Genomic DNA, 19,169 nt, shown 5'->3' with positions numbered 1-19,169 from the left:
TTGCCATGAAAAAACAAAAGACAATGAAATGGTATTGGTAATTATATAATTATAAAGGCAGTATAAGGGCACCTGGCTGGCTTAGTCAGTGGAGCATGTAGCTCTTGTTCTTGGGATTGTGGGTCTGAGACCTATGCTGGGTTGAGAGATTACTTAAAACATATATATATATAGCAGTGTAAAAATAATAAATAAAAAGCAGTATAAAGGCATATTTTCTCCTTTCTTCTCTTAACTGACTTAAAGACCAATTGTATGGTCTTTACGGCAAATATGTATGTAATGTATTCTTCAACCTATAACATAAAGAAAAGTAACATATTTGCTGATATCAACACAAAGCAGGTGAGTGGGGGCAAAGCTGCATTGGGCTAAGGAAATGGCTACAAATGATACAGTAATAATTACAGCAATGCATTGTTGGGCTTTTAACATTAATAAATGCAATGTGTATAACCACACAAATGGGGAGGGAGAGATTAGAGCTATATAGAAATAACAATGCTACATCTCCCTAGAATTCAACTAGCATAAACCTGAAACTTATTTTGATAAGTTAAGAGATATGTGATTAGCCCCAAAGCAACCAATAAAACATACGTATATACAGTTAAAAAAAAAAACTTAAAGAAATTTAAATGCCTCATTAAAAATATTCACTCAATGCAAAAGAAAGCAGTAAAGGATGAATAAAGGAACAAAAACACTGAAACGCATGGAAAGAAAAAGTAAAATCGCAGTCATAAACCCAACTCTATCAATAACAGCATTAATGTGAATGGATTAAATTTGCTAATGGAGATAATGAGGGACATTTTATAATGATTTTATAATGATAAAAGGGCCAATCCATCAAGAAGATAAATTAATTATAAACATCTAATAATAGAATAGAAAATTACATGAAGCAAAAACTGACAGAAATGAAGGGAGGACTAGGCAATTCAACAACAGTTGGAGACTTCAACACCCAATTTCAATAGTGAGGAGGACAACTAGGCAGAAAAGTAACAAGAAAATAAAAGACCTGAACAAAAGTATAAACCAACCAGACCTAATATATTTACAGAACACATACCAAATAACAGAATATGCATTCTTCCCAAGTGCACATGGAACATTCAGCACTATGCACATGCAAGCATAGACCATATGTTAAAACATAAAACAAACCTCAATACATTTAGAAGAATAATAGAAAGTATGTTCTCTGACCACAGTGGAATAAAATTAGAAATCAAGAACAGAATAGAATTGAGGGAACTCACAAATATGTAGAAATTAAACAACATACTCCTAAAAAAAATCAAAAGAGAAGTCAGAAAACACTTCAAGATGAATAAAAATGAAAACACAACATAACGAAACACAACACTGCTAGAGCAAGGCTTAGAGAGAATTTTATAGATAGAAATGCCTATATTAAGAAAGAAGAGAGATCTCAAATAACTTAAATTTCCACTTTAAGACATTAGAAAAAGTATAAACTAAATCTAATAATAATAATAAAGATTATATTGGAAACTTATGAAATGGAGAATACAAAAACAATAGAGAAAATTGATGAACCCATAAGCTGGTTCTTTGAAAGATCAACAAATCTGACAAACAATTATCCAGACTGACCAAGAAAACAAAACGGAAGACACAAATTACTAGAGTCTGAAATAAAAGAGGAAACATTACTACAGACTTTATCAAAATATAAAAGGCATAAAAGAATACTAGGAATAGTTATATATCAATAAATTAGATAACATAGATTAAATGGAAAATTCCTAGAAAGCACAAACTCCCAAAACTGACTCAAGAAGAAATAGAAAATCTGAATGAGTCTATAATAAGTGAAGAGATCAGGGACGTCTGGGTGGCTCAGTTGGTTAAGCAGCTGCCTTCGGCTCAGGTCATGATCCCAGCGTCCTGGGATCGAGTCCCACATCCGGCTCCTTGCTCGGCAGGGAGCCTGCTTCTCCCTCTGCCTCTACCTGCCACTCTGTCTGCCTGTGCTTGCTCTCTCACTCTCTCACTCTCTCTCTCACAAATAAATAAATAAAATCTTAAAAAAAAATAAGTGAAGAGATCAAATTAATAGCAGAAAAAGAAGAGAAAAAGAAACAAAGAAAGAAAAAGAAACCCACCCACAAAGAGAAGCCCAGCCCCAGATAGCCACTGAATTCTATCAAACATTTAAAGAAGAATTAATACCAGCTCCTCACAAATGCCTCCAAAAAGTAGAAGAAGAGTGAACACTTCCAAACTCATTTTATGAGACCAGTGTTACCCTGATACCAAAACAGAAAAAGACATCACAAGAAAAGAAAGCTATAGATTAATATCCCTTATACATATGAACATAAAAGTCCTCAACAAAATATTAGCACAACAATACCAGGAACATAAAATACATATATATTTTATGATATATATATATGATTATATTTTTATGTCTCATATATATATATATATATATATATATATCCTGTGACCAAGTAGAATTTTCCCAAAAATATAAGCTTAGTTTAATATCTGAAAATTAATGCAATACATCATATCAAAAGAATAAAAGACAAAAATCACATGTCAATAGATGCAGAAAAAGCACTTAACAAAATCCAAAGCTTTTCATGATTAAAAAACACTAAAGAACTAATGCAACATAGGGCATCTTCAAAAAAAAAAATCATACTCAATAACATACATTTTGGTGAAAGACTGGATGCTTCACCCTTAAGATCAAGAACAAAACAAGAACATCCACTGTGACCATTTTTATTCAAGATTGTAATGGAAATTCTAGTCAGGGCAATTAGATAAGGAAAAGATATAAAAGGCATCCAGGTTGGAAAGGAAGTAGTGTTGCGTGGGTGGCTAGTGAGTTAAGTGTCTGACTCTTGATTTCAGCTCAGGTCCTGATACCTGGGTGGTGGAATCAAACCCCACATCAGACTCTGTGTTCAGCACAGAATCTACTTGAGATTCTCTCTCTCTCCCTCCCTCTCCTTTTGCCCCTCCCCTCTGAGCTCTTGCTCTCTCAAATAAATAAATAAATAAAATCTTTAAAAAGGTGGGGGTTAGAAGGAACAATGTATCCTATCTGTAGGACACAATCTCATGTATAGAAAATCTTAAGGAATCCATTACTGCTCGAACTAACAAGTTCAGTGAGTATATTCGTTAGGAGTTCTCCAGAGAAATAGAATAGGATGTGTATCTGTATATGGAGAGATTTATTATAAGGAATTGGCTCAGACGATTATGGAATCTGACTGGCAAATCTAGGATCTGCCCTATGGGCTGGCAGTCTTGAGACACAGAAGGACCAATGAAGTAATTCTAGTCAGAAGGCCAGCAACCTGCAGACCCAGGAGAGCCTATGGTACAGATGAAATCTGAAGGCAGTCTGCAGAGAATTACCTCTTGCTTGGGGAGGATGATCTTTTTGCTTTATTCAGGCCTTCAACTGACTGGTTGAGGCAGACTCACATTATGAGGGCCAATCCGCTTTACTCAAAGTTCACCTATTTAAATGTTACTCTCATCAAAAAACACCCTCCAAGTATCCTCGACATATAAAATTAACCATCATAGCAAGGTTGCAGGATATAAAATCAATATAAAAAACTGAATTGCAGGGGCGCCTGGGTGGCTCAGTGGGTTAAGCCTCTGCCTTTGGCTCGGGTCATGATCCCAGGGTCCTGGGATCGAGCCCCGCATCGGGCTCTTCACTCAGCGGGGAGCCTGCTTCCTCCTCCCTCTCTGCCTCCCTCTCTGCCTACTTGAGATCTCTGTCTGTCAAATAAATAAATAAAGTCTTGAAAAAAAAATTGAATTGCATTTCTATACACTTGTAATGAACAATCCAAAAATGAGATGAAGAAAAAACAATTACACTCACAATAGCATCAAAAGAATAAAATACTTAGGAATAAATTTAACAAAACAAGCGTACAACTTATACTCTGAAAACTATAAAAAACTGCTGAAAGAAATTGAGGAAAACATAAATAAATGGGAAAACATCCCATTTATTTATGGATCAAGAACAGCTTGATCATGGATCAAGGATCTTGTTCATGGATCAGGAACAGCTTAGTATTGTTAAATTGTCAATAATCCCTAAGTTGATCTAGAGATTCAATGCATTCTCTCTATGAATTCCAGCTGACTTCTTTGTAGAAAATGACAAATTTCTGATTTGAAAATTTAAACAATTCTAAAGTTCAAAGGACTCAACAGCCAAAACAATCTTGAAAAAGAATGAAGTAGGAGGACTCATACCTAATTGAAAACTTACTACAAAATAATGGTAGTTGGAGTACTTGGGTGGCTCAGTCATTAAGCATCTGTCTTCAGCTCAGGGCATGATCCCAGGGTCCTGGGATCCAGCCCCATGTCCAGCTCCCTGCTCAACAGGGAGTCTGCTTCTCCCTCTCTCTCTGCCATTCCCCCTGCTTATGCCTTCCGCTTCTCTTTCTCTTTGTCTGTCAAATGAATAAAATCTTTAAAAAAATAAACAATGGCAATCAAGACAGTGTAGTAATGGCACAAAAGACAGCCATATAGATGAATGGAATACAACTGGGAGTCCAGAAATAAAGGCATGTGTCTATGGTCAAACTGATTTTTGACAAGAGCACTAGGGCCACTTTAGAAAGAAAGAATCATCTTTTGAATAAATGATGTTGGGACAACTGGATATCCACACACACAAAAAAATGTCAGATCATTATTTCATACCATATACAAAAATTAACTTAAAATGAATCAAAGATCTAAACTGAAGAACTAAAACTACAAAACTAACAAGAAAATAGAGGGGTATAAATCCTCATGACCTCAGATTTGGCAAATTATGCTTAGATATGACACACAAACATACACATAAAACATAATCAACAAAAGAGAAATGGATCCAAAACAAATGGATCCATTAAATGGATCAAAATTGAAAGTCATTTGTGCTTCAAAGGACACCATCAAGAAAGTGAAAATACAACCCATAGAATGGGAGAAACTATATGCAAATAATATAGCTGATAATTAGACTTAGAAAAAATAAAGATTTCTTAACCTCAACAATAAAAAAATTAACAATCTAACTTTAAGGTGGGCAAAAGATCTGAATAAACATTTCTCCATGGAAGATATATAAAGGGACAACACAGGAAAATATGCTTGACAACTGTCATTAGAAAAATGCAGATCAAAGCCACCATAATATACTACTTACTTCATACCCATTAGAATGGCTAGAATAAAAAAGTAACATGATGAGTGTTGGTAAAAATATAGGGAAAATTGGAACTCTTATATACTGCTGGTGGGAATGTAAAATGATGCAGCCACTTTAGAGGACAGTTTTGGAGTTCTTCAAATATTAAAGACAGAGTTACCATATGACCTAACGATGACACTCCTAGGTATATATCCAAGAGAACTGAAAATAGGTATTCAAAAAGAACTTGTATATGAATGCTATAGTAGCATTATTCATAACAGTCAAGAGGTATAAACAACCCAAATGTCCATCACTGATGAGCGGACACAATATGTGGTATAGCCATACAATGGAATATAATTCACTGCAAAAAGAAATGAAGTACCTTATATAGCCTACAACATGGATGAAATTTGAAGACATAATGCTAAGTGAAAGAAGCCAGTCACAAAAAAACTACACATTATATGACTCCATTTATATGAAATATCCAGAGTCAGAAAGTAGATTAATGATTGCTTAGGACTTGGGGGAGAGGACAAAGGGGGAAATATGGAAGTGATAACTAAAGGGTTTGGGGTTTCTTTTTGAGGTGATGAAAATGTTCCAAGACTGTGGCAATGGTTACCTAAGTCTGTGTATATACTAACGACTACTCAATTGTACACTTTAAATGGGCAAATTGCATAATATATTAATTATAACTCAATAAATTTGTTAAGGAAAGAAAAACATATAAATAGAATCATATAGTATGTAGTCTTTTGATTCCAGCTTCTTTCACTTAGCATAATCCATTTGCAATTGACCACATTGTTAACACATTGTTGCATGTGTTAACAGCTTGTTTCTTTATAAGTTTATCCATTCCTCCATTAAGGAACATTTGGATTGTCCAGTTTTTAGAGATTACAAATAAAGCATTTGATATAATAGCTGTTTTAAAGTCCCTATCTACTAATTTTTAATCATTGCTGACATTCCTAGGTCTTCTACTGATTTTCTTTTGGTTATAGGTCAATTTTCTGGGGCACCTGGCTGGCTCAGTCAGTAAAGCATGCCATGCTCGATCTTGGCATCATGAGTTCAAGTCCCACACTGGGCGTAGATATTACTTCTAAAAAGAATGTTTCCTTCTGCTTTACATGTCAATAAAGTTTTACTGGATAATGGACAGTAAGAATATTATGTATTTGAGTGTTTGGATTTAGTTGTCCTCCTCTAAAAAGTGTTGAATTATGGGGGCGCCTGGCTGGCACAGTCGGTTAGGCATCCAACTCGTGGTTTCAGCTCAGGTCATGGTCTCGGGGGTCATGAGACCAGGGGGTCCAAACTCAGTGGGGAGTCTGCTTGAAGATACTTGAAGATTCTCGCTCTTTGTCCCTCCCCCCACTCGTACCTCTCTCCCTCAAATATATAAATAAATCATTTTTTAAAAGTGTTGAACTACATTTTGGCAGGCAAATAAGTTTGATCCTTTCAAGATTTATTTTTAAGCTGTTAAAATGAAGTTTGGAGGCCTTCATTAGAGAGTTGGTTTAGTTCTACTGCTAAGGCATAACCTTTCTGGAGTCCCTGTTGAATGCGCCAGATTTTCAACAAGGTCTCTTTCCATGTGACTGGTAATTTTCTGAATATTTCCCAGCCCCATGACAGCTATAGGAATTGTCTAGTTTACACCTAGAGAGAAAATTCCCCAATAGTTTTCTTTGTCCAAGCTTACAGAATTTCAAAAGAAACTGAATATTCAACCACAGACTCAGGGGATCCCTATGCCAATTTCTAGAGCTTTCTCTTTATAGGTCCCATCCTTCTGATATTCTGTTCCCAACTTCTTCAGCTTCCTCAAACTCCAGTCTCTGTTTCTTCAACTCAGCAAGACTGCCATTTCTGCTTGGGTTCTTCCCTCTCTGAGGCAGTGGTCCCGAAAGTACCTCCTGACAGAAAGTCAGGCCAATTTTAAGGTTCACCCTGTTTTTCTCTCAGAAATAACAATTTTGCACCTTCTGTTGTCTGAAAACAGTTGTTTCATGTATTTTTTCATTTCCTAGTTGTTCACACCAGGATAAGTCTATTAACTTTATTCCTTCAAGACTAAAAGTGGAATTTGATCATTCTATTGGATTTTTGTTGTCCTATGGGATTTTTCACATTCTCTCTTCTATGAATGAATGTAAGATTTAATGGATTGAGGGGTACCTGGGTGACTCAGTCAATTGAGCGTTGACTCTTGGTTTCAGCTCAGGTCATGATTTTGGGGTTTTGAGATAGAGCCCTATGTCAGGCTCCACCCTCAGCAGGGAGTCTGCTTGAGATTCTCTTCCTCCCCCCATCTCTTCTCCTGTTCTCTCTCTTTCTCTCTCAAATAAATAAATCATAAAAAAAAAAAGATTTAGGATTGAATATGAACTTTGAAGCCAGAGAGACCTAGATTCAAATAGATTTTGATGGTTTATAGTCAGGCAACACTGGACATCTTAACTAATGTCTATGCACTTGCATTTCTTCATCAATAAAATGTTATACAAAGTTGTTGTTGGGATTAATTGAAACTATGCATATTTAGCCCTTTGTAGGCACTTAATGAATGGTGATACTATTATTTATATTTATATATCAGCTGTTTGTTTATGTATTATTTCTTCACCAAACTGTTTTGAATCAGGGATTTGGCTTATTTGTGCTCACTACCTATGTACATTGACTCATGTATGATAGGCTTCAATATAAATTTATTGACTGATAACTTACAATTAGAATATTTTAGAATATTTTTTAAGCTTTCTTCACAGTGAGCTTCATGTAGACTTGTTTAAATATCAACATAGTGCCATTAGCTATAAAGTTTCTTCTTGTTCTAAATTTGATTATCAAAGAGGGTTCCCTCCATCATGCAGGAAGAAGCAAACTTGAGGTCATGGCTTCATAAGGTATATACATAAAACTTCTGTTTCTAGTTCTTTTTTCTTTTAAAGATTTATTCATTTGAGAGAAAGAGAGAGAGAGAGAAAGCATGAGTGGGAGGGGCAAGGGGAGAGAGAGAATCTGAAGCACTCTGCACCAAGCAGGGGACACAGGGCTCAGTCTCAATGACCCTGAGATCGTGACCTGAGCCAACACCAAGAATTAGGAACTCAACCAACTGCACCACCCAGGTGTCCCTATTTCTAGTTCATCTTACCACCGTGGGAAGTACCAGGTTTCTAAAGTCTTAAGATCTCAGTTTTGAGATCCTAATATAAATGCTAAAAGAATTATTCTCTCTATGATACCTGGATTTATTACAAACCATAATCTCATCTGTTTACCAAAAGATAATTTAGTCTCAAATGGAAAACTAGAAGCATATATAACAAGTACTAGAAAAATCAGCCAACTGAATATAATTCTAAATATAAATAACATATTTTTTCCAATGTGCAGTTGACTAAATCTCAACAAAGTCCTCTCTTTTGAAAAAATTCTTTTTTTTAACTTTTACTTGCATTTATTTTATGTAGAATTTACTCCTGGGCCATACATTTTTGTTTCTTCAGTTTCTTCTGGTATATCTTTCTTCTGTGAAACCTCCTTTTCTGGTTTAGAAACAATCTGCTCTTTTTCAGTAAGGATCCTCTCAATGTGACAGGGAGAGCTCATGTATGTGTTAATCTGACCATGAGCCCTGTGAATTCTATGCCGCATCTTAGGGGTTTTGTTCTCCTGAATGTGCTCAATGACCAGGGAATCTACATCTAAACCCTTTAAGTTCAGTATTACTCTCTGCATTATTAAGCACATGCAGCAAAAATTAAGCACTTTTTGGGTTACCAATCCTGTGTCCAGCTCCACTGTTTGACCTGGGCACACCTACCAACTCCACCAATGTAGTGAAGGAACAGCACAAATTGCTTCTGTAAAGTGACATGTTTCAGATACTTGGTGGCTTTTTGGCTATGCATACCCTTGATGGCCTGGACAGTTTCACTTGTGTTCTTAAAGTGAACACAAAGATTTGAACCTCTTAATTTGCATGATTTGGTTGGGTTTTCTGGGCCAAGTGAATAATGAACCATTTTCAGAGATCACCTGAGGTCACTTACGGGAAGAGAAAATAAAATCCTAATTTAAATAGAATCTAATATTAATTTTAGTTTAATGGTTTTAGTATAATGATAACATTGTATTATTTCAGACTATTAGGAGTATCTTTTTTTTAAACAAACAGAACATTCTTAGTCTTACTCTGTTTTGTTTTGTTTTTTAACGAAACATTCCTTTTAATGCTAGGATTTAATAAGAATACATCCAAAATATTCTTACCTAAGGTTACTCACCATGCTCAACTATTCTTCTGTTATAATAAATATCAATATACTCTTTTTTTCTTTATATAAGTGAAATATACACAGATCATCAGTGTGGCTCTTCACACTAGAAATAACTCTGATATGTTATAGAATGATCATATAAAAAAAAGAAATGACTTAAAGGACTATGGGGCATTCAACCAACTTTCATTCCTCCTTGCATGGTTAGCAGAGGATAATAGTTACATTCTATAAAGGAAAACAAAAATTAATTAAAAAATTTTCCTATTTGACAAAAAGAAACTTTGTGGAAAGGACTAGCCCCATGATAGAGAATGATGTGTGGTTTTTAAGACTGAATATTTTCTGTAGATAATGTACCTTCTTCAACGTCTTCAATAATCAAGTCCACTTCCAAGAATCTAAGATATCCTTGCCAAGACCACATTGTATCAAACAAAGCATATATGCTTCATGAGATGTGATGCTATGAAAATCATCAGACTATACTTCAAAAATGCAAAAACTTCAGTTCAGAGTTTAGTAAGAGAATATAGATTCAGAATGAAAAGGCTCTTGTTTCAATTCATTGGCTGGAATACAAAGCAATTGTAAGGAATTCAGAAAATATCTTTCTAGCCCACATTTAAATGGTACCATTTACTTTGGCACTAATGTACTTTACATTCTAATTTCTCAAAAACAAATCATTTGCACTAATCAAATGTGTTAGCACAAAAGGCTGAAAAATGGGCCTCACACAGGAAAAAGAAATGCATCCAAAAATGCTCATTTTGTACCTAGACAAAATGATAAGTTATTGAATGGGTTTTTAAGAAATATTGGTGGCTGGGGGCACCTGGGTGGCTTGGTCAGTTAAGCTCTGACTCTTGGTTTTGGCTCATGTCATGGTCTCAGGGTTCTGGGATCGGGCCCCAGTCAGGCTCCTCACTCAGCTGTGTGGTTGAGGATCTTCTCTCTCCCCCTTGCTTTTTCCCCTGCTCATGTGCATGTTCTCTCTCTCTCTCCCTTAAATGAATGAATAAATCTTTTAAAAGAAAAAGAAATACTTATTGCTGTTACATTAAAAAATTTTTCTGCCTTTAGCTAACCCTCAAAAAACATCATTTGTATTATTTATGGAACAGTTAAATTAATGTGTCCCAGATGAGAAAATATACCACGCTGGATCAAGATTACTAGGTACAAAGGAAGGAATAGAAAAGATGTGTAGAGTATCTAGCAACTCTTTCTAACATGGAGAAACATGAGCTAACATGAGCTCATAAAGAGCTTAGAAAATTTAAAAATTATGGCATATGAACCCTTATCTAAAAAACTGATAAAAATTCAAATTCCAAAACAGCTATAATGGTTTAATAAACTAGAATCATCAGTTTCTAAAGTAGATTTGGGTAATATTAGCCCTCTTTTTTTTTTATAGGTGTCTGTATATGTCGGTAATTACTAGTCTTTTAAGGAGCCAGAGTTAATGATCTCTATTAGAAAGAAGTACTTTTCCATCAGCATTTAAACTTAGCATAAAATTTAAATAAAATTCCACATCCAATTCCAGAATATGTGTTGACTGTTACCAGATAGTGAGTTCTTTGAAGAAACCTGGCCAGGGGGTCTCTCTCTGGCATGTATGTCTATTGTCATCCGTCCAATTGACCACAACAGAGAAAACAGGTCCAGCTTCCCAGAATACTATTGAGGTGTCACTGTGTTTGTCTACTAGCTAGACCTTAAGTCCAAACCATCCCTATTAGGAATTAAGATCTGTCCTGAAGGTGTTGCAGAAGTAGATAAAATGATAAGGGCACATTTAGGATAGAGTTTTCCAGACAGTTCTACATAACTCTATTTTGTCCTAGAATTCCTTGGTCTCCTACTTGGGTTCTGTGTCCAAGTGGAGGTTTTAAGAGTTCTTATAACTTAAGAATTTTTTAACCTCAAGTCTGTGTGCTTTTATCATTTCTGAACTTATTGTCAAATTACAATCTCACTTTACACCATTCCTTGGATCTTAAGGATCATACCACACAATGAATAGTATAAATACTAAATAATTTCAACTACGGATAAAAAAATTTTTATATTTCTCTTTCTGGGACTGAGATAAGAAATAACCTGAAAAAGAAAATTGGATGAAAATCTTTTTTTTTTCAATCTTACAACAGTCTCACAACAATATGATATGTTAAATTGCTTCTTTACTACGGATCACTGGTGAAAAAGCAGTATAAGCTGTTTGGTCAAGATTTTGTTCTATTTTAATAGAAAATTTATGATAAATAAAAAGTTTTAAAGAAATTTTTGAGCTAGAGGTTACCAAACGTAGAGATTACAGCAAAGCCATAGAATACAGGGAAAGGTATGGAAAGTTCAGTATTGGAATTACAAGTCACAGAGACAGAAGTTCTATACTATACTGTACTTTCCAACTTGCTTGGAACATCCTTTGCCTTGATCTCTGCCAATCAAAATATAATTCATCCATAAAATCACCAATTCAATGAAACCTTCCCACACAGTGCCAATTTATCCTTATTTCTGTATTGTAATAACACAGGCTTTGGAGTCCAACCACCTGAATCTGCATCCTGGCCCTGCTACTTATACACTGTATATGTAGTCTTTGGCTAATTTCTCTAAGTCTGTAGTTCCTCACTTATAAAATCAGGAAAATAATAGAATCTCCTTCATAAAACAGCTGAAAAGGTTAAAAGTGATAATATATGGAAAACCCTGAGAACAATGCTCCGCTGTTAGTATTATTCCTATCATTCATACACTCTCCACTATTATTTCTCATTATATTCTGTAAGTATTGTCTCTTCAGCCAGAGTTCCCAAATGTAGAAACTATATTTTGTATGTCTTTGTTTTCCACACAGTGCTTAGCAAGCATTACTCTTGAAAGGAATTTTTAAAATATCCCAGAGAATCTTAGCATAGAAGGGATCTCAGAGGTCAAACTAGTTTAACTTTCCCCCTAAATGATTTTCTCTTGCAACACATGGAGATAATCATCTCTACCCTATCCTGAATACAGTATATATCTATACTTGAATATAGCGCCTGACAAGGAGTTCACTTTTCTCAAGACAGCCAGATTTATTTAACAGTTTCATTGTCAGAAAATCCATCCTACAGAGGTAGAGAACTTGGCAAGCTTTTGGAAAATGATTTGGTAATACTCTTATAAGAGCTATACAAATTTTTAGGTTCTGTACATTTCACTCCTGTACCATATCCTTAAAAAACAAGGAAAATTCTGTCGTACATACAAAAGTATTTATTAAAACACTATCTATAATAGCAAAGTCAGGAATTAGCCTAAATATTCTTTTAAGATTTTATTTATTTATTTATTTTAGAGAGAGAGAGAGCATGTAAAATGTTTAAAAGTATGGAAAAGCAGAGTAAGTACCTAAACGAAACAAAAGGTCACTAAAATTAGAAATGTGAAGAATAACATGGAACATAGTTATAAAGTTAATGTTAAGTACAAAAGTAAAACAAATGAATATATAAACCATGATTAAAACCAGAACAGGGGTGCCTGGGTGGCTCGGTGGGTTAAAGCCCCTGCCCTCAGCTCTGGTCATGATCTCAGGTTCCTGGAATCAAGCCCTGCATTGGGCTCTCTGCTCAGCAGGGAGCCTGCTTCCCTCTCTCTCTGTCTCTGCCTGCCTCTCTGCCCACTTGTGATCTCTGTCTGTCAAATAAATAAATAAAATCTTAAATTTTTTTTTAAAAAACCATAAACAAATATGTGTATCTGTGGGAAAAAACTGGAGGTGATGGAACATACAAAAATGAAAACAGTATCAATAGGATGGTAGGAAAGTTGGAAGATTTGCATTGCTTTTTAAATTACTTTAATGTCATTATAATACTGCTTTCAATTTTATTTTTTAAGACTTTATGTATTTATTTGACAGAGAGAGATAACATTGAGAGAGGAAACAGAAGCAGGGGGAGCAGGAGAGGGAGAAGCAGGTTTCCAGCTGAGCAGGGAGCCCAATGCAGGGCTCAATCCCAGGACCCCGGGATCATGACCTGAGCTGACGGCAGACGCTTAATGACTAAGCCACTTAGGCGCCCCTGCTTTCAAATTTTTTAAGAGAACATTCTTCCTTCTATTGAGCCAAAATTAACCTCTTCTTACTATCTGTGATTTTCATTTTGTGTCTCTTCTTCTGCCCTTTGAAATTACACAAAATAAATGAACTTGAAATATGTGAAAATGATTATCAATAGTTTTAGTATCCTCATTCTCTGGTACTCCAGAAGACAGATTAGAGAGGCAATGTTGAAATCAGGGAGACTCTTAGCTGACATTTGCAAAGAAAGCAATGATGACAGACTGAATCAACACAACACCAGTAGGGCCAAACTTGAGAAATATTTCAAGGGTAACACAGATAGAAAAGGTAACCAAAGGGATGTAAGAAGTGAGAACACAGAAGTCGAACACATTCCTAGTCAGGCTGTTTGATAAAATCATGGTTATGACATCAACATAATGAACCTGAGAGAAGGAAGAGTATATTTGGTCAGAAGTTGAAATCCTATTTGGAGATGTTGATATTGAGGTACCTTTAAGATACATATGTCTATATATTGTTAGAAAGATCAATTTGAAGTCAGGGAGACAAAAACCAAACCAGAGAAATAGAAGGCAAAGATAAAGTCAAAATATGAATGAAACAGAAAACAAACAAAAAGCCATAGAAATGACTGGGACAGGGGCATCTGGGTGGCTCACTTAGTTAAGCATCTGACTCTTGGTTTCAGCTTAGGTCATGCTCTTGTGGTCATGACATTAAGACCCACATGGGGCTCTGCAACGAGGCCCATAGTCTGATTCAGGTTCCCTCTCCTTCTCCCTCAATTCCTTCCCCATTATGTGCTTGCACTTGCTTCCTCTCTCAAATAAGGTAAATGAAATCTTTAAAAAAAAAAAAAAAGAAGTGATCAGGACAACCAAAAGATGACTTTGACTAATAATAAAAAATACTGATTTTTAGCAAATATAACCAAGAAAAATTAATGGGGCACAAATAAACAGCAACCAGATATGAAAATGGGGAAATAGCTATAGGAACAAAGAGATTTTTTAAATTATAAGAGACCTCCATGAGTAACTTCATACCATAATATATGAATATTTGAATGTCAGGGAGAGAAATGTCAGGTATTTATATTTTTGGGTATAAAGTTATTCACAGAGGTCTTTTATAAATTAAAAAATTTCTTGTTTCTGCCATTATTTTCCCTTTTTAGAGAAAAACATAGAACATACCTCTGTGAAACTCAAAATAGACAAAATCTTTTTTTTTTTTTTTTTTTTTTTGAGAAAGGGAGAGAGAAACCACAAGCGGGGGTTGGGAGCAGAGGAAGAGGGAGACAGAGTCTTAAGCAGACTCCAGGCTCAGTGTGGAGTCAGGTATGGCTGGATCTCATGATCCCAAGATCATGATCTGGGCCAAAACAGGAGTCAGATGCTTAACTGACTGAGCCATCCAGGCATCCCGGAATAGAAAAAAAAATTTTTTTAAAGATTTATTTATTTGAGGGGCACTTGGGTGGCTCAGTCGTTAAGCATCTGCCTCCGGTTCAGGTCATGGTCCCAGGGTCCTGGGATCAAGCCCTGCATCAAGATTCTTGCTCCACAGGAAGCCTGCCTCTCCCTCTCCCATTCCCCCTGCTTGTGTTCCCTCTCTCACTGTGTCTCTCTTTGTCAAATAAATAAATAAAATCTTAAAAAAAGAAAGATTTATTTATTTGAGATAGAGATTATTTGAGATAGAGATAGATATTTGAGATAGAGAGAGGAATCAGGGGAGAGGGAAAGAAAGAGAATCTCACAGACTTTCCACCAAGCATGGAGCCCAGGAAGGGGCTTGATCCCATGACCTGAGCCGAAACCGTAAGTCAGATACTCAGTTGATTGAGCCACCCAGGCACCCGACAGACAAAAATTTTTAAATAAAAACTGCCAAGCAAATAATACTTTATATCTAATTTAAAAACTGCCACATATGGATGAAGAGATTAATAAATTGGAGTACATTAAAATTAATATAACTAGTTTTCTCAAATACTATTAGTGTTCACAAAATACTATTAAGAGACTAAAAAGGAAACTCATAAAATCAAAGAGAGACTCACAATACATGTATCTGACAAAGGACTTATACATAGAATATATATGCAGAACTCCTAAAAATCACTAAGAATGAAAAACAATCCAATACAACCCAATAGAAAAAAACGACAACTTGAAAAGACACTTTACAAAAAAGTATATACAACAAGACCAACAAACATATGAAAAGATGCTCATCTTCATTAGTCATCAGGTAACTGCAAATTAAAACCACAGTGACATAACATTACATACCCACCAGGATGGCTAAAATTAAAAATCAAAACAGAAAATACCAAGGGTTGGTGAGGATGTGGAGCAACCACAACTCTCATACATTCCTGATGGGAGTATAAATTGGCACAACCACTTTGGAAATTGTTTTGTAGTACCTATTAAAACTAAAATGTACACATATCCTTGACCTAGCAAATCTACCTCTAGCAGTTCTATTCTTACCAGAAATGTGTACATACTTCATTGAAAAACATGTTAAGAATGTTCAGAGCAATACTATTCATAATAGTCAAAACCAGAAAGTTATCCAAATGACCATCAACACTCGAGGAATGAATAGTGAGAATGATGTACAACAGCATGGAAGAATATGGATAAATCTCTCAACATAATGTTGAGTGTACAAGTGGCTCATACTCTATGACTCTATATCTATAAAATAAAAAACAAGAGAAACTAATCTATGCTAATAGAAGTCAGGATAGAGATATTCCTGTTGAATGACTTCAAAGTAAGACTGGGTTTTCTGAGGAACTGGTAGTGTTTTGTTTCTTCAGCTGGGTGCTGATTTCACATGTTTATTCAGTAGGCTGGGACAAAGGTGAGACAAACAAGTTGCCTGAGAAGCAAAATTTAAGAACCCACTTACTCTCATTTTGCTTGCCTCACCCTCATCCCAGCCCTGATGTTCAGCTTGTGAATATTTATTGAGCTGTATCATTATGATGTATTTTTCTGTAAGGTATACTTGAATTTAAAAATTTTAAAGGGGTCTGGTCTACCTCATACCACAAATAAAAATAAACTTGAAGTGGAATAAAAACCTAAATGTAAAAAGAAAAGCCTAAAATACTTAGAATAAAATACTGGAGAATACAGTAGTCCCCCTTATCTGCAGGGAATATATTCTAAGACCTCCAGTGGGTGCCAGAAACTATAAATAGTACCAAACCCTATATATACTATCTTTTTTCCTACATATACATGCCTATGGTGAAGTTAAATGTGTAAGTTAGGCACAGTAAGAGATTAGCAATAACTATTAATAAACTAGAACAATTAGAACAATGTAATAAAAGTCATATGAGTATGGTCTCTCCATTTCAAAATATCTTACTTAATACTCACCCTTCTTCATGTGTTGATGTGAGATGATAAAGTGCCTATGTAGTGAAATAAAGTGAGATGAGAGATGTAGGCATTGTGATGTACTGTTAGGTTACTATTGACCTTATGACAATATGTCAGAGGGAGGATTATCTACTACCAGACTATAGCTGATGGAGGATAACTGAACTGCAGAAAGCCAAATCACATATAAGGTGCTACTACTGTATTATAAATAGCCTCAGATAAAGAAAAACTTCTTAAGAATATTCAAAAGCACATGTTAGAGGAAAATATTTGATTACACTAAGACTAAGAACTTCTCTTTACCAGAAAAAAAAAAGAGAAACTTCTCTTTGCCAAAGACATCTTTTAAAAAGTGAAAAAACATTCCACAAACCTGGAAAAAATATTACAACATAAATAAGCAAAGAAGAATTATTAATCAAAACATATATTGTAAATCAATGAGGAAAAAAGATAAATAATCCAATAGAAAAAAGAATGAAAGATTTGAACAGTTACTTTATATATAAGAGAACCAGAATGGCCAAGACACAAGAACAGATGCTCAAACTCACTAATAATCAGGGAAATACAAATAAAAATCATGAAGTATTACTCTTTTATATCCAGTAGATAGAAAACATAAACTTGAATGATACTGAGTGGTGGCAAGAATGTAGAGCACTCTCCTCCACTATTGGTGGAATACAAATGGGAACAACACTTTGGAAAACAGTTCTACATTACTAATAAAGTTGATGATGTATAAGCCCTAGGATTCTTTGGTATACTCTCTAGGGATGCTCTTGCAAATATATACCAGGAGATTTGTACATGAAGGCTTATAACAATTAAAAAGAAAGAAAGAATGTCTATCAAGAGTAGAATATTCTACAGCAATGAAAATGAACAACCATACACAAATAAATGGTCAAGCAAAAGAAGCAAATCATAGAAAAATAACTTAAGGGTATGATTACATTTACATAAAAGTTTTAAACAAGTGGATATACTCATAGATGGTAAAATTATAAAGAAGAGTAATAGAAGGATTATCAAAGAAGTTAGAAGTGGGGTTACATTTGGAGGAGAAGAAAGTGGTACAGTGAGTGGTACAGTGAGTCACATGGTGGCTTCTGAGGAAATGACAGTGTTCAACTTCTTAACCTGAATGGAGGCTACATGGATGTTCTCATTATTCTTTAAATGTACATACTATCTCATACACTCTGCTGTAAGTGATATTTACAAAATAAAATGATTTTTTAAAACATAATGTATATGTTCCATGAAGGAAAACAACAGAATTTTCAGTGACAAACTATCAGTAAGCTGTTCACTAGACTTAATAAATTCTTTCATGTAATTGGCAAGTTGAATTGAATGAGTTTACCACAAAGTCCTGATTTTGTATATATAGTTCCTAGTAAACATATGCTTGGAAAGTGTTATCACATATCTTATTTAACCTATCAATTGAATTATTCATTCTCAAGTTGTCCACTTTCATTCCCATTGGTAAAAGATAAATTCTTAATTTTAAAAGATAAAAATCCAGTTGAAACATGTCCATTCTTTTCTTAAACTTTATTGTTAACTAACCTATATAAACTGTATTTTCCTGGAACAGAATCAGAAGAATTGCATCAAACTTTAAAGGCATTAGCATGTGTGACATTGTGAAAATACTAAAGACAAAATCCTGTTGTTTGGTTATATTATTTATATTAATTAAGGCCTCTTTTCAATATATTAAATATAACACAGATTTAAAGAACCAGAAGATTCTTCAAAAGCTATTTACTACAGTATCTCTTTAAGTAGGACTCAAATTATCTCAAGCAAATAAATCAGTATCCTAATTTGAAAACAGCTCCTGAAAAGATTATTATATAGCATCACCTACCATTAAGGAGTCTGAAAATTTTTTGTCTAACTCAGAACCCTTTTAATACAACATTGACATACAGTAAACTTTGTTATCTGGATGACAGGGTGTGAATTTACCTAGGGTAAAGTGGGGCCCTAGCAAGTACTCAACTCCAAGTATCTAATGGAGGAAGTAGAAAAGTAAAAGGCTCAGAGCACTATCTGTTTGGCTCCAGTGGCTCCAAATGCCCCAGACCCCGGGCCTTCCCCAGGGACTTAGCCCC

The 19,169-nt window shown here is 34.9% G+C and overlaps 1 protein-coding gene and 1 pseudogene across 2 annotated transcripts in view; both read right to left on the bottom strand.

The window, feature by feature from the left end:
- The window catches only part of HORMAD2 (HORMA domain containing 2), a 91,536-nt gene that overhangs the window by 39,870 nt on the left and 32,497 nt on the right, over positions 1 to 19,169 (bottom strand). The gene's annotated exons all lie outside the window — the stretch shown is intronic.
- On the bottom strand, positions 8,722 to 9,273 carry LOC123953808 (annotated as a pseudogene).

This window comes from Meles meles, chromosome 12, assembly GCF_922984935.1.
Source record: "Meles meles chromosome 12, mMelMel3.1 paternal haplotype, whole genome shotgun sequence".
NCBI lineage: Eukaryota > Metazoa > Chordata > Mammalia > Carnivora > Mustelidae > Meles > Meles meles.
This window is presented reverse-complemented; position numbering and strand designations above follow the sequence as displayed.